The sequence below is a fragment of the Pistacia vera genome, unplaced genomic scaffold, assembly GCF_008641045.1.
Source record: "Pistacia vera cultivar Batoury unplaced genomic scaffold, PisVer_v2 Contig145, whole genome shotgun sequence".
Lineage (NCBI taxonomy): Eukaryota > Viridiplantae > Streptophyta > Magnoliopsida > Sapindales > Anacardiaceae > Pistacia > Pistacia vera.
Window position 1 is genome coordinate 576,546 of NW_022195521.1, and position 3,977 is coordinate 580,522.

Genomic DNA, 3,977 nt, shown 5'->3' on the forward strand with positions numbered 1-3,977 from the left:
TAAAGAATGAAATGAAGATGCATTTGGGAATGCGATTGTTTTAGGGTTATTGTAGGTTTCAATTAGTGGACCGGTTTAAGAAACAGTTCGATCGGACCGACGGTTTAACACTATTCCCCCGATCTGTTACCGGTCCAAAACGGTTTTAAAAATATTATCATTTATATAGTAAACCGGACCGAAGTCATAGCCGGTTCTCGGTCGAACCGGTCCTGTTTTTAAAACAATGCCTAAAAGGCAAATGGGGCATGAAGGTTTATTTTGTGAAATGCTTTCGGTCTTCCGTTCATTGTGATTGGAAGTTTAATATTTTGTTGGCCAGTTTGGGTCATTGCAGGTAAAGCTACTTCAGGTTTCGTCATCTAGATGGGCAAGGAAGATGACAAGTCATATAAATTAAACGCCCTTTGAAAAGTATTATATATCCCACTATTAGGGGGTTTTTGATACTTTATTAGAAGGGTGAATGATAATCTCAAGAGGTAAATGTAATTTTAACGGGGTAAATGATAATCTGGGCAGGTACATAATACTTTTGCAAAACCTTGGGCATAAATAAATGCTATCCTACTCCCTTCCGGCCGGATGGTAGACCATTGGATTCGGCTTGCCAGTGTGTTGGCCTGGACATTGTTGGCTTACAATGTTCTGCTTAATCTTTATTATCAGACTGCAAACTACAAGAAGCATGAGAGTCACAAGCATGAAATGCAAGAGAAAGGCATTGTACATGATAAATTTACAATGGGTATACGCCTGGGTGCCTTTGGAGCTACATCTGATGTTGAGGGAATTGATAAGACTCTGGCAATGGTGGAATCAGATCCCAATTTTGTTTGTGACTAGAGAGTTTACAAAATGCAGCAAGTGGGAACGCAGAAGCTGGACTCTTGGACAAAGCTGCGGGGATGCTGAAGAAATCTGAGGAACTAATAACGGGTAAGAAGAGCAATAGAGCATATGAGTTTCTTACCACACATTCTGCAAAATTTGGGAAGAAAGATGATGTTTTAAGACTTTGGGAACTTTACAAGAAGAACCATAAGATTTACAATAAAGGCTATATATGTGTCAAACCTTCTTTATTGAAATTTGATGACTTTGATTACCGACTGTAAGATCCCCGCACAAATTCCTACAGCGAACAACAGGCTCTTCTGTGACACCAAGTACCAGAACCCTAATCAAAGAGTTACAATTGCTACAATAAAATTTCAAGTTGTTCCAAACTCATATTGACAGAAAGTGCAATTGAAAACAGAAAACTTAAAAGCAAACAAACTGAAATGGATTTAAACAACCAAACCAATATGCTTGAAGCATTTTGAATGGGAACATCTGCTGCATACCTTTAATCGCCGCCTCTACCTGAGCTAGAACATCGTATTACATTTTATATATTGCTGATGCAGTGTGGTCCTGATAGAAATTTCAGGCCATGTTCAAATAATTACTTTTTTTCAGGACTCACCGAGGTCACTCCCAACGCCCAAACATTGCTAAAAGCATATGCACATGATTCATTGCCTCCCTTGCCCATCTAGATGACGAAACCTGAACTGGAATACCTCCATTGTCTCCAACTAGGCAACAGAATATTAGACTACCAATCACAATAAATGTAACCTGGAAGGCGTTTCACAAAATAAACCTTCATGCTCCATTTGCCTTTCTGGTCCAGCTTATTCAACATGTATCTTCCTCTTTTTTTGATTCACCAATATCATGCTCGGGCTCTAAATGTGATACTCCATTTTCATTCAAAGAATCAACCAAAAAACTCACTGAGTTCATCCACATTTGATTTCCCGTTGTGGTCCTTGTGGACATAATTCAACAATCTATCTTGGAGCTCCACAAAGATGATATCCTTGTTCTTAAGTAATTTTATAAAATTCTTTGCTCCCTCTATATCCCCTTCATCTTTAAAGTATTCCAGGCAGGCAGCAAAAATTTCCTTCCTAGGTTTCCACCCAGTTCCACAAACCACTAATGCTTCACTTCCACTGCTTTTTGAGTTTGATTATTCTGAACATACCTGATTGCCATATAGACCCAAGCTGTCTGATTAGTTTTCGCGCCCTTCAATGTCGACCCATATATAAGAGTTTCTGTCTCCTGCAAAATCCCTTGTCTGCAGTAAGCACCATCCGGAAGTTTAAAATCCAAATATCATAGTATTCGTTACTGATTCCCACTCGTCAAATATCTTCTTGGCACTATTTCAACAATGAAGATATGACACATATATAGCCTTTATGTAAATCTTATGGGTCTTCTTGTAAAGTTCCCAAAGTCATAAAACATCATCTTTCTTCTCAAATTTTGCATATTGTGTGATCAACTCATATGCTCTATTGTCTTTCTACCTGTTTGAGTTCCTCGGATTTCTTCACACTCCACAGCTTTGTCCAAGAGTCCAGCATCCAGCTTTTGCGTACCCACTTGCTGCATTATTAAACTGTCCAGTCCCAAACAAAATTGGGATCTGATTCCATCATTGCCAGAGTCTTATCAATTCCCTCAACACAGATGTGCTCCAAAGGCATTGATGGTATACACATCGTAATTTTATCACGTGCAATGCCTTTTCTTGCATTTCATGCATCAGACTATCAAGTTTCTCTAATTTGCAGTCTCATATAAAGACTAAGCATACATTGTATTCCAGCGATGTCCGAGCCAATTCCAAATCCTCATTTTTTGCAAGGTGGCCTCTGCTTTCTCCACAGATTTTACACTGGCATAACAGTTAGCTGAGCACTATAAACTGGAAGGCCTTTAGTTGTTCCGAACATTGTTGAAATAATTTTCCGCTTGTTCTTGCCATGAACTTTAGAGATCAAATCCAGCCGAATGGCAACATCAGCAGATGTAAGTGGCAAGTATCTTTTGTCGGTCATCCACATAGAATCTGCGAAAGAAAGAGAGAGAGAGAGATTATCAATGGAAAGATAAAATTACAAGATCACCAACACCAACTAATCATACGGCAGTTTCTTTTAATTTTTTTGAGATAGAAATAGAATATTATTTAGGGAAAAAAAAGAGATCATAATCTATAAATGTAAGCGAAAACCTTTACCCACCCAAGAACCTAACTACTAACTAAAGACTTGAAAACTAAACTTGCTTTCAAGCCCGACTAGAAAACTGGAGTCCTCGCGAACCTCATACTTTCTGTTATGATTATGATTGTTATACTAAATAAATAAATATTTATAATGAAAAAATTTATAAAGTGATTTTTTTTCTAATTTCTCTAAATAAATATAATAAAGCAACATTAAAATTTATAAAATAATATAAAAATGCCGTACAAAAAGAAACCGATACCTCGGTAAGATCGCAACTCTTCAATGAAGACTTGGAGTTGTTCTTTGTCAACGGGGCGTCCTTCTTCGACCCACTGGTCCAACAATGACGATTGAGACCCTTGGATTTCCGATCGGGGATCCGACGGTAAAGAGCGTTCATCGAGCCTTTCCATCTCGAAAGTCTCGAGCTTCGTTCTGCTTTTTTTTTTTTTTTTTAAGAGCTTAAAGCCGGTACATTTCCGAGACCCAAATGAGATTTGATGCTGTAGAGGATTGCAGTAAAACGTACAAGCTTCATTTGCAGAGAAGGGCGAGGAGAAAGTGCGAGGGTTGGTGAGAGCAAAGGAGAGCGTTTAATTTATTTTGGGTTAATTTTTTTACATACCGTAAATTGTAGTTTAGTCATCAAATGCCCAGAACTTTTGAAAATTATCACTGATCCGCCTACAAAATACAGATGTCACAAGGGTGAGCGGTTCCGGGTACCCGCCGGAATTGCTAGGAACCGAAACAGTTGTTTTCTAGCAAAAGAAACCAGAACTGGTTCTTAGGTTCCTAGAACCAGAACCTGAAATGCAGGTTCTGTTTTCGTCCCGAGTATCCAAAAAATTAATTACCCTCTATTATTTTAAAATAAATCACCCCTTCATAAAATTCACA

The 3,977-nt window shown here is 38.2% G+C and overlaps 1 long non-coding RNA gene across 2 annotated transcripts; it reads right to left on the reverse strand.

Moving 5' to 3' along the window:
* Positions 1–466: 466 nt before the first annotated feature.
* On the reverse strand, positions 467–1,616 carry LOC116123773. 2 transcript variants are annotated; one of them, XR_004127104.1, is made up of 3 exons: positions 1,350–1,616; positions 1,078–1,180; positions 467–981 (listed from the first exon to the last, which is right to left on the reverse strand). It is a non-coding gene; the product is annotated as an uncharacterized LOC116123773 (long non-coding RNA). The 2 variants fall into 2 exon arrangements; XR_004127103.1 differs by having other exon boundaries at positions 1,078–1,201.
* Positions 1,617–3,977: the final 2,361 nt, after the last annotated feature.